Source organism: Hemicordylus capensis, chromosome 1, assembly GCF_027244095.1.
Source record: "Hemicordylus capensis ecotype Gifberg chromosome 1, rHemCap1.1.pri, whole genome shotgun sequence".
Taxonomy (NCBI): Eukaryota; Metazoa; Chordata; class Lepidosauria; order Squamata; family Cordylidae; genus Hemicordylus; species Hemicordylus capensis.
This window is the reverse complement of record NC_069657.1, coordinates 341,241,882-341,258,903: the sequence shown is the minus strand read 5'-3', so window position 1 is coordinate 341,258,903 and position 17,022 is coordinate 341,241,882. Positions and strand designations below refer to the sequence as shown.

General features: G+C 41.9%; 1 long non-coding RNA gene across 2 annotated transcripts in view; it reads left to right on the top strand.

Moving 5' to 3' along the window:
• Positions 1-351: 351 nt before the first annotated feature.
• The window catches only part of LOC128348740 (uncharacterized), a 161,677-nt gene continuing 145,006 nt past the window's right edge, over positions 352-17,022 (top strand). For both annotated transcript variants that reach the window (XR_008318289.1, XR_008318287.1), the window contains exons 1-3: positions 352-425; positions 746-864; positions 16,415-16,561. This is a non-coding gene — a long non-coding RNA (uncharacterized LOC128348740). The remainder of the gene's footprint in view (positions 426-745; positions 865-16,414; positions 16,562-17,022) is intronic.

Here is a 17,022-nt window from a genome sequence, read left to right as displayed (position 1 = left end):
TTGCATTGGGGGATTCCCCCAAGAGATGGGCATGCTAGGCATCCATCTCTGGGTCCGCTGGGGCTAAACATAGCCCCAGTGAACACACGAGCAGTTAGCCTGGGGTAAGGGGGCACTTGCTCCCTTAACCTCAGCTAAGCCAGGGTAAACAGTGGGGCTAGGCAGCACTGCCTCATTGAAACTGGGCATGATCCAAGTGGTTCTCACGTGCAGCCTCATTATCTACTTTTTAAAAAATGAATTGTTTTGTGCCTCATTTTAGCTTAACCATTTCCTTTACAGATGTTTGAATAGTAATGCAATTATTTATTTTGGTCTGTAGGTGGCAGTAATCTTCTGTAGGGGAGACTTCCAGATCTCTCTGTGTTTTATTTTGAATACCTTAGTCTAGGCTGCCCGGCTACATGGACCAGAAGCAAAGCAAGGTACGTACTTGTTTTTCCATACTGACCTTTTAGTATGAATTCTTCTTTCAATACATATCCATGGTTGATGCTACTAACTGTTGTTAACTAATGTAAGCAATGTAATCCCTGCTCCAGCATTTGATTAGGTGATCCCAGGAGCATGTTGTTTCACTGTACTTATTTTGTGATACCTGTACCGGCCCCTGGCAAGCTGTAATCTCTATTCTATCCCCATTTTACTTTTGTGGGCAGATTTTGGGATTGCATCTTTAAAATTGTGTTTCTCTGTGTACATGTCCACTAGAGTTACCATTCCTGAAGTTTCACTTTCTTTCCAGGATCTTGAGAAGTGAAACCTCTGAATGTGGGAGGAAGGCCCAGACATTGTGACTCTAGTGCACATCTGTCGATGCACAAATATGAACACTAACACGATCTAGATCACAGTCTGCAACTGGTGAGGTTTGCCTTGACTTATGAAGTATAAGAACATATTATAGGACAGTTATGCTTCCTTGTATATCTTTAACTAAAACAACAGACATTCTCTTTGCTTTTAAATCATGTGACCAGCCCTTGCTGTGGCTAAGTCCATCTTGATTATCCAAACATGCCTGTGCACTGCTTCTGTTCCATCCCTTCCCCTGTAACTACTTATGCAGATAGTTTTTGGTTGTATCTCTTTTCTAATAAGTAATAAGCCAGATCCACTGTGAGGTCAAACATTCTGCTAAGCATTCTTCGTCCCCCTCTTCTAAAAAGAAAATTTCTATGGTGGGTTTACTTCACAACAACTTTAGATGCCAGTGCAGGACAGGCTCTTGCAGGCTAGATTTTTTAAAAATATGTATAACCAAAATCCTTCAGCAATGTGTAATACTGGGTGATAGTGTGCTCAGATGGTTATCCTTTTTATGGCTGTAGTGGTGTTACAAGTGCACAGGTATGCCTGTCTTTCCATCTGTGGAATGTGGATAGCAGTTATCACTATCTCATGCATTGTTTGGTTGGAAGTCACACTGACTTTGAAGTCATATAAAGGAAAGGAAAGGTTGTGCTGTCGAGTTGGTGTCGACTCCTGGTGACCACAGAGCCATGTGGTTTTCTTGGCAGAATACAGGAGTGGTTTACCATTGCCATCTCCCATGCAGAACGAGATGATGCCTTTCAGCACCTTCCTATATCGCTACTGCCTGATATAGGAGTTTCCCATATTCTGGGAAACACACTAGCAGGGATTCAAACCAACAGCCTCCTGATCTCTAGGCAAGTTTCTTCCCCACTGCACCATTAAGTGGCTTTGAAGGCATTTAGTATGATGCAAATGTGTTTGAGGAAATTGTTAAGTCACTGCAAGGAATTGAGCAGAACCCAGCACATCCCTAAATTGCAATGAGTGACAATTTCACTAATGGTTTTCTCCTTTCTTTAGTCATGATTTTGATTCCCTTGGGATAGATATAGTACAAGAATAATAAAAGAAAGCTATTCCTGCATAAATCTGCAATAATCCTAATGAAGGTCAGGCTTTAGCATGTAAAAACTGTTTGGACAATGCAATGCAGTTTTATTCACTATTCAGAGATTTTTATAGCTGTTCAACAGCATTTATTAACTTCCCACTTTTCCTAAACTATATAGAAAGGAAGTTCCTCCACAGGGTTTTGTAAATGGCATCACAAACTGTTGTGTTATCCCTAGTAAAGCTATTGTAATTATAGTCCCAAAGGGATTGTCACCTTACATGTGACCCAGTGTTAAATAAATTTATTGCCAGTCTTTTCCTATTGTATTTCAATGGAAATGACAACGGAGTCTATGCAACCATTGCTGTGCGAGTTCATTGAAGTCATATGCTCCAAAGAAGGAAATGACAAAGGATGAATATACTGTAACCTGTATATGCAGAGAGCAGGATGGATAATGGCTCCTATAGAGTTCCAGTGTAGTTCTCCCATGCCAAGCTGTTTGAATTCTGCTGCTATGCTGGGAACTCACCCCTATGCAGCCAAGCAATGCAAGTCAAGTGGAGACTTTTTTGCACCTCACCTAGGAGCATCTACCAGCACCTTCTTGTTCTGTGTCCGGCTCTATTCCAGTGTTTGAGAGTGATCTACATGTCAGGAGCCTGAGGAAGAACAAGCTGGTGGATCCTCCTAAGTGAGCCACAGGAGGGCTTTTGCAGGGCACGCATTGTCTGGCCCAGTAATGGTACCCTCCTCCTGTTATCAGTGGTGAGAGGTAAACTGGGACTCTATGTAATGGAATCACTCAGCACCATGCTCTCCCCATACATAAGGTGCAGGATTGCAGCTAATGTATGCTAGCCTGGACCATGACTTCCCAGACTGTGCAATACAGGCTGATCTCCTGTATGACAGCATCCTATTTAAAGGACACCATAAGTTTAAAATGCTTCCACTGTACATTGCTATATCACGAAACAAACAAAACAAAACAAAAAACAAACCCCAACAACAACTCCATGCTTCTTTACAACCTTCAGAAGAGTTAGATCTCAGTACTCATTTGCTATTATTAGTGTTGGAGCTAATAATACTAGTAGAATCAGCTCTTAGTGGCAATATCTCCTAATGACTAGGGGCTTTAGGAGCATAGATAGAGAGTGCAGGACTCCTCTCCTCTTTGTTCTCCCAGAGTTAGTCTCTCAGTAGCCTCTCCCACAGATAGTTGTTGGTTAGTCTTTCTCTGCCTTCAACCATAAGTTCAGCTAGAATAGGCTGCAGGCTTTCCTATTTTGTTTGTTACTTCTAAAGAAATCCTTGTTTCTTCAAACAACTGTCTCCAGACCGCCTGCTTGGCTGGGTTCTCACTATACTGGTTTTGCTCTGCTAATAGGGGTTGAACTTCCATCCTCTCCTAAAATTAGGAGTATGTTTAGAATTTTGGACCATTGCTCAACTTTATTTTTATAAATGTAAGGATTTCAATATGATATGGGAAAAATATGACATTAATATAAATTAATGAGTAAAGAAGTAAATTAATGGCACATTCTTTACCGTTAATTAGAAAAGATGCTTGGCTTCTAAAACATTAAAGTGTGCTCGTCTGGTTTTGAGGAATGGAAGACAGCCTTTTGAAGGTACAGGGTGACCATGCTTGATAAGGTTCAGATTCCTGAGTGTGTTCTTCTGGAAGATGTTTTGACTACAGAGATGCCGAACACTACAGCTGGAATCCAGAGAGTCTGCGACCACCATTGTGCTCATTGTTAGGGGTGTAAAGATAAGCTCTTCTGGCATTTCCTTTTCTATCTGCTGCCAAGTTGAATTGGAAATGTACCTCCTGCATTGACAAGGAATATCTTTGCCAAAGGATGAAAAATTATTCCCACATTTGGATGCACTCCTTTCAACTAAGGCTGGATACAATTTTATAGCTGAAAGTCTGCTAACATGTCAATGCTTGCAGGCAAGGCCTCTTCCATCCGATCAGAGAAAGTGGTAGAGAATAAGCTTGTGCCACAATAAAGCGGTTAGTCTTTAAAGGTATACAGGACATCATTTTCACTATCACAGACTAAGGGTCAAATCATACATAGAGGTCTTTCACATGACCTCGCTGGGGAGGGAGGGAGGGCTGCAGGGAGGGCAGGAGCTCACCTGCCATCCCCAGCAGATGAGCAGCCACCATCCTCCCCTCCACTGTACCACACAAGCGGTGGTGCTGCGGAGGAAGATGCTGAGAGCGGGAGGACTCCCCCCACCCCCAGTCCAGGGTACCCCGGGATATGGGTGCTCCCACTGCTCTTGTTAGAACAGCCACCATGCTTGGCATGGCCACTCCTTCACCCCAGCTTACTACCAGAAATGGTGATGGGCTGGGGGAAGCTGTTTAACCTGGCCGTAATTGCCTAGACGATCGCCGGCTGAGGTTAAGTGAACCACAGGTTTGCTTAACTTTGGCTAAAAGCTGGGTTTAAAAATGGGGCTTGGGGCGGGGGCAGCTCCCGGAGCGACCTCACTCCTGGAGCTTCACATGTGCAGCCGAACCCAGACTGCGCTGCTCTAGCCTAGGTTAAGCTGCATGTGTGACTACCCTTATAACTTGTCTCATAACCCTTCTAGCTGTTATTGGCACTCTTTGGTGCCAGTCTGTTGGGATCACAGTCTGCTGGGATCAGACTGATTGGGATCACAGTTGGTGAGCAGGGGGCAAAGCCACTTTTCCAACCACCATAGTCTTGATCAAGACCACCTCTCCATATGTATAATTTAACAAAGGAAAAAACCCAAGCATATAGCTGCACAGCACTTGTTCAATGTAATGCCTTCTTTGACATTACAAATTACAATTCTTCCAGAATTATGTGTAGAGGCTTATATGTAGAACTTGTGCAGTTTCATTAAACGGCACTTTTCAGCGGAAAACCATTACAATTTTGCCATTGACTTATATTGTTATGTGAATTGTAAGCCAACTTCCCAATCCAGAGAGAGAAATTGAAGCACAGAAAGAAGCCTTTTTGTTTTCTGAACAAGTTGTTTCTAAAACAACTTTTCATTGTTGTTTTAATCTGGGGTGGGGATATATTTGCTACCCTCCTTTATTGTAATATCTGAAATGTCCCTTTCCAGCAGATCCGGAGTAGGTCCAAGGCACTCTTGGCAGCTGCCAAGGGCTCAGTGCCCCAAGAGCCCATTTAGGTGGGCCTTTTGGGTGGGCCTTTGTCACTTTACTGTGGAACTGGTTCTGGGTATTATAATTCTCATTTGGCCAGTAGTAACAGCATTCTAGCCATGGCTGCTAGAAACCATCTATGGTATCCCCCATCATGCCCCATATAGCATTGCAATGCTATGTTGGGCATTGTGTGGGGAAAACATGACTGCCAGCTAGAACTCTGTTGCTTCTGCCAGCCAATGAGAATGGAAGAAAGCTGTGTTGATGCCTTCCTGTCACATCCCTTTATTGTGGGATCTACACATGCTTGAAATACTAGTTTGAACTTCTGCAGAAATCTTATGAGTAGGCATGGGGGGAACGGAAGCAAAAATGCCTCACATATTATGGGATGCTGCTTTGGCGGACACTCCAATCTTGGGAGGGGGCATGGGGGGGGTTGCCAATCTCAGGGGCAAGTTTAGCATGTCCCACGCAGAAGCAAAATAGACATTTGTGTCACTCTGGATCCTAACCAAAAAGTTTACAGTCTTACAATAATTCCACCCCCCCCCCCGTTTTCTTGGTTATTTTATTTTCCCTTTTTGCAACATAATACCCCAAGTTCTGCCTTTGTATATGTGAGATTCACATATATGGAAGTTGTGGATTTTACAAAAAAATTTGGTCACTCTGTTCTGAAGCTGGATTTCTGATCAAAATGAAATTTAGGTGTTACCTAAACTTTAATTGACCGGAATAAGCTTTTATGAGAATATTTTTTTAAAAAAAAAGATGAGTGTGGCCTCCTTGCCCCCATCAGCCTGCCAAGCCACTTCCTTTGCTACTTCTTGGTGGACTAGGCAGAGGGAAGGGAAGAGATTTTAAAAAGCACCTAAATCCTGCTCTTTCCTCCTAAGGGCAATCTCACGTGACCTCTTTCCCTGTGGTAGGATCACAGCCAGGGGTGCAGCCACCATTGACAGAACAGGTCCAAAGAACCTGGGCCACCACGCCCCTGGGGCTGCTCCTGGTGCCCCAGCCATGCCCCTGCGTCTGATGTCACACGTCCTGTGCCTGATGTCAGACACAGGGGCATGGCAAAACGTGGAAACGGAGCCCTGCAGCCCTGTTCTCAAACAGCTTCAGAGGCCAGTGCTGAGTTTCCAGTATGGCCAAGGGGGCCTTTCCCTGCTTGGAAAGGCAGAGAGACACGTTCCTGGCCAGGCTGGGAACCCAGGCTGAAGCTTCTCGTGAATGGAGCCATGGAATCTGGAGTGGTTCCTACTCTTCCCTAATAAAGCAGTTTATTTATTATATGCATAAAACAAAAACAAAAAATCATGACTTTTTCATTAGCCCACTCAGTCTGGCAACTGAGGTCTGCAATAATTTGCAGCCCTATTGCATAGCAGTTGCTTGAAACCAGACACTACATGCAAGAACCATCAGGGATCGGGTTCTGGGTCAGTTATGATTCCATGCCAAAGTTCACCCATCAGGTTTCATATGTCCATGTGTCTATATAGCCATAGATCATGAGACTAAACACGGCAAAATGTGACTAAAAGCCATGGCTGCCATAGACTGAGAAGGTTGTGAGAACAGGCCCATTTTTCATCAGTAACAGCAGCAATTCTTCCATTCTTCTACACCAGCTTTTAAATGCTTAATATAGAATTGGTTCATTCACCAACACCCCCCGCCTTGCCCAATATTTATTTTGTAAAAAAATAATTAAGGGTCAATTTATTCATCTTTTCTCCTCTACAACATTTTAAAAGGATGGGGGGGGGCATGCTTTACACATCATGCTATACATGTGGTCAGCCATATTTGTTTAAATAGGACCATGCTTGTTCCACAACTGAGCTTAATTGGAATAGGACACCTCCTGTGAACAAAGAAGTTCTGCTGTTCTGCCCTTCAAGAAATGTTGTGAGACTTGGCAAGTCCCCTGATCCACTGAGGAGAAATGCTCACAATTTCTCAGAAAAATAATATGAATCCCACAGTAAAGTGTAGAACCTGCCAAACCAACAAGCACTACTAACAACTCATCAAAAGCATTCAGAAACCATCTTGTTCATTTGTGGTTTTTAATATTCTTGGTGAGGTTCAAGCTTTTCTTTACTAGGTCCTTTATTATAAGAAATTAGTGCTGTGAGAACACAAGGTCTTTGGCCTTCAGAATTCCTGTTTCCCCACCTGCAGGCTTAATCCTTTTGAGCATAATGCAGTTGTTGCCATGGAAGAAAAATTATGGTTTTAACATCCTAATCTGACATGGCTCCATAGGCAAGTCTCTTAATAACATTTTGGTTCAACTTGAAATGACATGAACGTTTCCAGACAAAGGGCATCTAAAACTTGTGGCTCCATTTAGAAACCTTGAACTTCCTAAATGGAGTCAGTGGAATTCTTCAGTGTGTGTAAGGGATGCAATAAGGTTGGAGGAAACCATTATTATCTGGGGGAAATCCTGTTACCAAGAGAGCCTTGGGGGGGCTCCCGGAGCACCCCTATACCTAGTCTGGGGCTAGTATGGTAGATGGTAGCTGGGGCTACTGGTAGTTCCCATATTTTGCTGCTCAGATTCCATGGGACCATGAGATCTCCATTAGGTTCACATGAGCGAACTCATAGGGCATGTCACCTAGCATGTCGCCTGGGAAAAGGTAGCTCTCAGGTCAAGATTAATTTTGGGACTGCAGAAGGACCCCGCAATATCACGTCATCTCCTCTGTTAATGAGCATGGCACTGAACATCTCCTCTGTTAATGAACCGTTGGCTCATTTCAAACATGTTGCCATTATCTTTAAAGCCTTCTAGCTTTTATCAGGCTGATTTCCTCATATGCTGAATTAAATACTGAGATCTCACTTCTGCACAGCCTTCTGTTGATTGGTATATACAGATGTTATTATTAATATTAATTTTTTTGTTATAGGTATTCACAGGCCTCTTTCTTCCAGTTCATGCTGCAATTGCTGGGAATACATCACACACAGAGACACAGAAACACACAGCAATTTAAGATTTCTGGTTAAAGCTCTGCCTCCCCTCCACACTCTTTCACTAGTGTTTCACTGCCACTTACTTGCTGTGTACACTGTACAGTGTCATTATATGATTGTCACATTCACTTGACTGAACAACTGCTTGATCTTTACTTTGCTTATTTTTCAACCTTTTAATCCTGCCTTTTTGTGAAACACTCAAAGTGCATTCTTATGATGATACATACTTCCCCTGACAATGGGTTTTAAACTGGGATCATGCTGACAGGGGTATTTTCCCCATCTGCCATCTTGAAACATCTTGTTTCAAGATGGCAGCTACTCATGTTACAAGCAACATCCCTTTAGAATGTAATTGTTGACAGTGCAATACAAATTACAGCAAATATGAATTCGACAGATATTTACATGCCACTTTTCAACAAAAGGTTCCCAAAGCAGTTTACATAGCTATAAACAAGCAAGCAAGCAAACAAACAAAATGGCTCCCTGTCCCCAAAGGGCTCACAATCTAAAAAAAGAAACATATGATAGACACCAGCAACTGCCACTAGAGGAATGCTGTGCTGCGGATGGATAGAGCCAGTTGCTTTTCCCCTGCTAAATAAAGGGAATCACCACTTCAACAAAGATGCCTCTTTGTTCAGTTAGCAGGGGCCCCAAATTCACTGTGAAACAAAATTCACAGCACATAGGAGTGTTTACCCCATCACCTGGAGTGTTCCTAGGGTGTTCACCCCATCATCTATGGTAGGGTTGCAATTTAGTTTCCCACCTGTTTTTTTTTTTACTACAGCTCCCATCAACCCAGCCACAGTGGCCAGTTGTCAGGATAATGGGAATTGTAGTCCAACATCTGCAAGAGGGCCAAAGTTGTGCAGTCCTGATCTATAGCTATATATCTTCTATATTATCTCTTATCCATCCTTCCCTATTCCCCCCAATTTAGCACGGAAACATGTCTGAGAAACGTCTGGAAATACATTCCTGCTATATTCTGAGATTGGTGCATAGATCTAACATGGCAGCCAACTACAGTGGGAGTGTATATGAATACAGTTATTCTTCACTGGTCTCCTCCAGCCACATGAGTGAGCTCCGGAGACTTGAAACAACCCAGGTTAATTGGGAACATTACATTAATATAGAACTATTCACCCCAGCAGTGTGAGTCTGTGTATTGTTGTGACTAGGTCAGCTGCACCAAGATTGCACAAGGTGTATTTGTAAGCAACCAAACCCCGGTTCAAAATGACAAGATGGAACAAACAAGACACAAAGCACAAAAAGTCCAGCTCCAACAGGCAGTAGGCACAGTTGATAATAAGCTTATGGGGCCTTTCGGAAATTATGACAACTCCATCTGGTTTGTAAATTCTGGCAAGAGACACTTTTTATATATTCATGGATTTATGCATGCATGTATATATTTATTACACTTCTATGCACTTTAAACACGTCTCATGGCGGTTTACAAAACCAAAACAATAAAAACACAGTTTAAAAAGTTAAAAAATTAAAAACATCAAAACAACAATAAAACCAATTTACAACTGGTCAAAGGCTTGATTGAATAGTCTTGAGAGCTCTTTTCAAGGCTTTTATCACCTGAACCTTTAAAAGTAACAGGGGCTGGTTCTGACTCCCCAGTTTAGAATGCACTGGTTCGGCACACATGATTCGGAAAGGGACATGCTGAAAGTGTGCCCTTTGGGGTGTCCTCTGTGGATGTCTTAAAGAGTGTATCTTGCAGTGTATCTCTTTATCAGGGGGGAGGCTGTTCAGCTGAATGGCCCCTATGCACGCACTCCAAGTACCTGTTTAAACAGGTACTTCATGCATTTATAGGGGCTATTCAGATGAATTCCACCAACCCCCCCCCCCCATGATAAAGAGATGTGCCAGAAGGGCATCAGGACATTTGCAGAGGGCTACGGTAACATGAAGCAATAGCGTTTATTGGGAAAACACAAAGGAGGGACCCCCAAATTGTACAGTCTCAAATGGAAATGCTCATTTATTGAGATACTGAATATGTTTTGGAAGGTTTAGTTGGGAAGGCTGCAAAGAAAAGTCTTTAAAAAAACATAGTTCACAAATTAGTGGAAAGAACTACAGACAAATAACAAAGACCAAAACTAAATTGTAATAATAGGACCTCAGTGAAACCAAAATTTCATAAACTGAAGACGTTCAAGTGGAAAAAATTCACCCTTCCTTTGGAATCTACCAGGCCACACATTGACAGGAGTGTCAGCCATTAATTCCATTGCTGATGGTGTGTCCTTTGACTTCATCATTCACCGCAGCACAACCACAAGGTATGCTTTTAAAATAATAATAAAGATTTCAGCAATTCAGCTTGCTTCATATTGCAGATGGAAAAAGTACAAAGTATTTGGCATGGTTAACCAAATTGCTTCATGAGTGACTCATTCAACATCCAACAGAGAAAATACATTGTACTCTACCTATACCAAATGTACTTAGGGTCATTTTGACACTGGGAGCTGACTTTTGTGAAATTGCTATGTAGCAGATGTTCATTTGGAAACACATGCACAGAGAGGTGCACCTAGGTAATTTTGGAGCCTGGACCTAAAGGCCTTTGGTGGCCCCCCACCTCACCCCATCATTCCCTTACACACACACACACACACACACACACACACACACACACACACACACACACTTTTAACATGTGGGTTCCTGAGGACACAAACAGCAACTGAACTCACAAGAATGTAAGAATATAAAATGGGTATATTTATGCAAATGTGTGTTAGCAACTTTACATAGTCCATTCCACATATTTCTTTCTCCACTTCTCCCTCTGTCTCTAAAGCAGAGATCACGCTCTGTGCCAGGCGCAGGTCACAGTCATGCTCAGCTGCCTGGCACAGTGCAGGCCAGCAGCGGGGTAACCACACCACTAGGGACTTGGGTGGCCCCAGGGTGTGTGAAAACCCTGGACCTCAGCCAGGAAGTGCAGGGGTAAGAGTGCCTCTGCGTGCACAGCATTTGAGGTCTGGCATAATCTTAACTGGAAGCCTTTCCCCAGAAAAGTCCTCCTTTCTGCAATATGTAAATGAATAATTTTTACAAGGTAATGCCCTATGTGTGTGCAGAAATAATTTCTATCAAGCTTCCGTACTTCTCAGCTTACAGGCCAGAGATTTCAACTGACTGGCAGTATTTTCCAGAAAGGAAATCCTGAGGATTATGCAGGGACATATTTTTTACAGTCACAGTGGGCTCCAGAGAAAAAGGGAGATTAACAGTGCTTGTCCCTCCCCTCAGAGGTGCTCTTATCATTGGACATTGGGGCCAAAGTCCAGGGCCTCCACAGCCACCCCCCCCCAATCCTCTATAGTCTGTCCTGGGAGGTGTGTGGTCACCCGGTGGAGCATGATGATGCTTAATTTGCAGGGGAGGGTGGCCTCCCAAGGCCTTTAGGTCCAAGCGCCAAAATTACCTAGGGGCACCTCTGCCTCCCCTGCAATGCACCCACAATGTTAGCTGCACATGTGCTTTGTTATTTACTAATCTTTTTTTAAAAAAATGTATCCAATACATGTTTATATATGGATGTCTGGATGTCAGTCATTTAGGCTATTCTCAGGACTGGGTGGGGGGGGGGGGAGCAGGATGGAACCTATCTTCCTCCCAGACAATCTCTGGCATCCTCTTTGGCACCCCAGTGCAGGCCCACGCATGCAGCGCAGATCTCTGGAGGCCAAGACTAATTGTCCTGGCCTCCAGGAATCCCACAATGCAGCATGCAACAAGAGCAGTGTGTTGGGGGAAGGGTGCTCTAGGAGCCCGAGAATGTGTATACTTGGACTGCTGGCAGCCTGAGCATACAGCCAACCCCATGCCTGGGTTAAAGAGTGCGCCCACACCCTTTAACTCAGGTAAAAGCCCGGCTACAAAATCTGGGCTTGCAGGGGTGGCAGTGCTGGGATCAGGCTAGATCCCAATGCTGCACATGAGCTGCCCTACCCAGTAGGGCTTCCCTAACCTGGGTAGTGCTGCTCATGTGCATAGCCTTAATGACTAATACATGTACTCTCAGTATTTGTCTCTCGGATTTTCCGTACATTTAAATTATTGATAAAAAGCCATGCAATGCCACTTCTGAGAAAGATGTAGGGGTCTGAACATGTCAGCAATAGGATGCTTGGCTCAGAAGACTTGTACCATGTACCAATTTTGGAGCATAATTCATCTTGAAGACTTGGGAAGTAGAATTCTATTCTATTTAGCACAAGTGAGAGTTTGAAGGGGAAACTGTGTTCCGTTGTGAGCAGTTCAAGATGGATGTTGACAGTAGCAAATATTTCAACAGGAAGCTGCAGAGATGATGAAAGGCCATGAAGGCAAATTCTGTGAATAAAGGCTTAGGAAATGGACATGCTTAGCCTAGATTCAAGATTAAGGAAGTTTACTGCGATACTTTCAAATATTTTTAAAGATACCAAAATAAGTGTCTACTATGCCAGCATTAAGTTCTTCTTGATTAGTTCCATAATCTGCGTGCTTCAAACATTCTAAGTGCAAACCAATCATTTCACATCTTGAATAAGAAAACCCAGAGTGGTTTCTTTATTGAACAGCCTGCAGGCTAAGATACTTACAGGAGTTGGGGAATCTGGCAAAGGCATTTTAAAATGTTAAAAAAAAATTCAGTCAGCAAAAGTTTAATGGCCCCTTTGTCAAATATAATAAAGAGCGTTCTGTGTTTGGCTCAATAACATATCTTCAGGGCATAACATTTATTGATAGGCATTACAAATGAACAGCTACTACCTCAGAAAAAGCTGTTGGACTAGCAAGAACAGCATGCCTGTCCAAACCTAATGGAGGCAGCCATTTTCAGCTCATTTTCATAAGTGGTGAACTGCTCTGGCTAGATTTTGCTGTATTACTAATTCTAATCACCATACAATTGAGTCCATTGTTTCATTATTACTCACACTTCATTGCTGAGGGCTATTGTGGTGGCATGATAAAAATTACAGTTTTGATTCCATTGTTCATTGAGTATTATCAATAGCCACATTTATCATGCAATTGCTAAAGTGGAAGTTTTCTGAGGTACTTTTACAATGAAGTTGGTAGGTGTTACATATTTGCCATTGCTAGTAGCACCTTTTAGAATTCACTAGAAATATAATTAGTGTATGGAGCAATAAAGAAGTGTGTGATACGTCTACAGGCAACATGCATGCAGAAATATTTATTTAAATAAATAAGCTTTTGCAAAGGTTTTGTAGTTTTGTTTTTAAAACCCTAGTAGCAATTATTTGCTTCTAAGGTTTACTAAAGGGGATTCCTTAAAAGATCTTCTGTAAGTGCTTATTTTGTATCAAAACATAACAAATACATGATACAATACAACCTTGTTAAGCAATTTGAACTAAATGGGACTTGCTTAGGATTGGGCAGTAAGTTAGTAACCAATGTGTTCACTCTAGGCCATCTGGGTTGCTTGGTATGTTCCATTGTTCCTACATAGATGAAAATCTGTTGTGTACTCACAATAAAATAAACCTTATATTGAATATCACAGGTAAAAATAAGGCAGTTAGAGCAGGTTTGATGGGAATGAAATATGCTTGAATATGTTTAAGTGGATTTGCAAATTGCTTATGGTTTTAGTTAGGGATTTATTTATTTAATTAATAATCTATAGACCATCCCATCCAAAGGCTCTGGGTGGTGCACAACAAATTTAAAAAGACACAAAAACAAACACCATTTGAAACACACTGCTTAAATTTAATATAAAAACAATTTTAATACAATTCAAAACCATTTAAAATCAATTAAAATACTTTGAAACAATTTTAAAACCTTGGAAGGCTTGACCAAACAAGTAAGTTTTTAGGGCTCTCTTAAAGGCCAACAGTGAACCTAAACTGCAGATATCTGCTGGAAATGCATTCCATAGGCCAAGAGCAGCTACAGAGAAAGCCCAGTTCCCGGTCGCCATCAGATGTTCCGGCGGTAACTGGAGACAGACCTCTCTATATGACCTCAACATATGATGAGGATCATACTTAAGAAAGCACTCTTTAAGGTAGCCTGGACCCAAGCCATTCAGGGCTTTAAAGGTAATAACCTGCACTGTGTATTTTGCCTGGAAACATATCGGCAGCCAGTGCAACTGTTTTAAAAAAGGTATAATATGGTCTCTCTGGGTTACCCTAGTCTGGCTGCTGCATTTTGAACTAACTGGAGTTTACGAACTACGTACAAAGGCAGTCCAACATAGAGCACATTGCAATATTCAAGCCTGGAGGTTACCAGTGGAGTCACCACTGATTTGAGATTGTTCTTTTCAAGGAATGGAAGCAGCTATTGAATCAGCCAAAGTTGACAGAAAGCGCTCCTTGCCGGAGCCTTCACCTGAGATACCAGGGTGAGGCCTGGATCCAAGAGCACTCCCAAGCTGTGTACCTGTTCCTTCTGGGGGAGTGTAACCCCATCCTGCACAGGAAGATCTAACTCATCCCTCAAATGCCGATCCCCTACAATGAGCACCCCTGTCTTGCTTGGGTTCAGCTTCAATTTGTTTTCCCTCATCCAGCCCATTACTGCCCATAGGCAGGCATTTAGGCAGTGAATGACATTTCCTGATGATGATGATGATGATGATGATGATGATGATGATGATGATAAGGATAAATATATTTGGATGTCATCAGCATACTGATAACACCCTGCACCAAACCATGTGCATGAAATTTTGCGTTCTGTTTCAAGCTCAAAACGTGGGTGGCTGAAACATTTCTTCAAAACAGCAGCCAACCCTGGCTGTTTCTATGGAGCAAACTTGAAATGTTTTGAGTGTTTCAGCCATAGGGAACAATGGGGAAAACTTAAACATGCGTCATTCCCCATAGATAGGGGATCCAAAGTGGGTTGGGTGGTAGAGCATGATGGGTGCTACCTACTACCCAACCCACAAAAGAAATGGGCAAGCAGATGATTTTAAACAGATTTTTAACCTTTCCCCCAAACCCGCATAGGATCCTATGCAGTAACATCATTGGCACAAGGTGCATTCTCACACACAATTATGACTCCTTATGTTACTTCCTAGCATTGCAACAGCTGCCACAGCAGCACCCTTAATAGCAAGCATAGCCATAAGCTCAACTACAGCAACTTCAGCCACATTTTGACTGAGTGCACCTTGCAATGCAGATTGCAGAGCAGATCACAGCAATGAGTGAAGCACAAGTTAGTCTCAAGGACCAAACCACAACTCAAGGCAGGCAGGCCCACAAGTTCTGCCTTTGTCAATATCAGACCCAACAAAACCAGATCGTTATAGCAGCAATAGCACATCAGATTATACTCAGTGCTGAGAAAAGAAAACAACAACAACAAAATCAAACCTATCTTTCTCCTCTCCTAATATATCCTCTTCAATAGAGGCATTAAGGACCCTTTCTGCCTCCCAGATTCTTTGAATACATTTTGAAATTCCCTCCAAAAGTGTTTTCTCCTCCCACTCCCTAGCCAATAGGGGCACAGTTGCCCATGACAACACTTGATTTATACGATAACAAACCAACCAAGAAACAAGGAGATTGCATGCCTGTCGGAAGCCAGTGCCAGAAAACCAATCAGCAAGGGAAAAACAGGCCTCCAAAATGGCATTTGAGACATTGAAATTGGGTTGTTTTGTTCCATGCTCAAAACAGGCCCATCCTTTTAACAATTAAAAAAAAAAATTGAGTTTATCAAAACAATTGAACTTATCAAAACAATTGAGCTTGAAACACTCAAAACAGATTTTTAATTTGAGTTGAAACGTTTTGACATTGAAATGTTTTGCACATCCCTGTTTAAAACACAGTTGCTGCCCAAATCTCTCCAATGTGCCATGGAGGTTTTTCAGTACCTTTTAATTAAAACTCTTTCTGTTTGCAAGTTCAGTCAATGTATTTCTTCCTGTTGAGCATGCCAGCAAGATTCCTGCTAAACAGCCTCTGTTAATTAAAGAGAACTTTGTTGAACAAAATTTACTTCTGAGTGAACATTATAGACGTTATAGAAGGATCTTATATCCTTTTATACACAAGGGCACATGTATGTGCATGCACACATACATATATACATATACAGTATATTTATGTCAGTATTCATAGCATTAATAGAATCTTGGCCATGGATAAGGGCATTGTTGGATAATATAGTGCTATATTAAATGTTGTGTGGATCTTGTGTTTTTAATTCATCTTCTAGCTGATTAGGAAAAAAGGAATGCCTCAGCAGCATTAAAAGGGTATAATGTGGAAACAACCAACCACTATGCTTTTTCTTTTTCTTTTTTCTTTTTTTTGCAGGGAAACGATATGATGTGTGAAGCAGCCATTACCAGCATAAAATGAGTCAATTAAAGGAAACTTTGTGCAAACAAAAGAAATCCAGACTGTCCATGTGTTCTTATGTAACAGTTACTAATCGAGTGTTTCTTAAACAGTTACTTAAAGGTACAGTGCCTTTGTTTTTATGATTCTTGTTGCTACTTGCTAGAGTTGATTTTTCAAGTAGTTTGCTGCAGCCTGCAGATGTTAAAGCCACCACTATGAACATATAGCAGGGGACTTTACAATTTTTCTAGAATGCAATAGTTCCTGAAGTGAGGAAATAATTCCTTCTCTGGATTCAGTGTTCTACGGTCTTTTGTGAGTAAAAAATTCACCCTGGATTCCCAGTTTTGTGTTTATGATTTGTTTACAGCCTTATCAATATTTAGCAAGATTCCCTTACTTCCTAACTTAGTTGAACCATTAGTATTTACTGCATTTAATTTGCAGTTAAGACAAGACTATCAGATTTGTACCAAAAACATTTATTTAACTATAAATGGGCAAATTTTGATTTGAAGAGCTAGTTCTCCTTTCCCCCAAGAAATCTAACTCTCTACAGAGAGGCTCCATTTTCATGGATA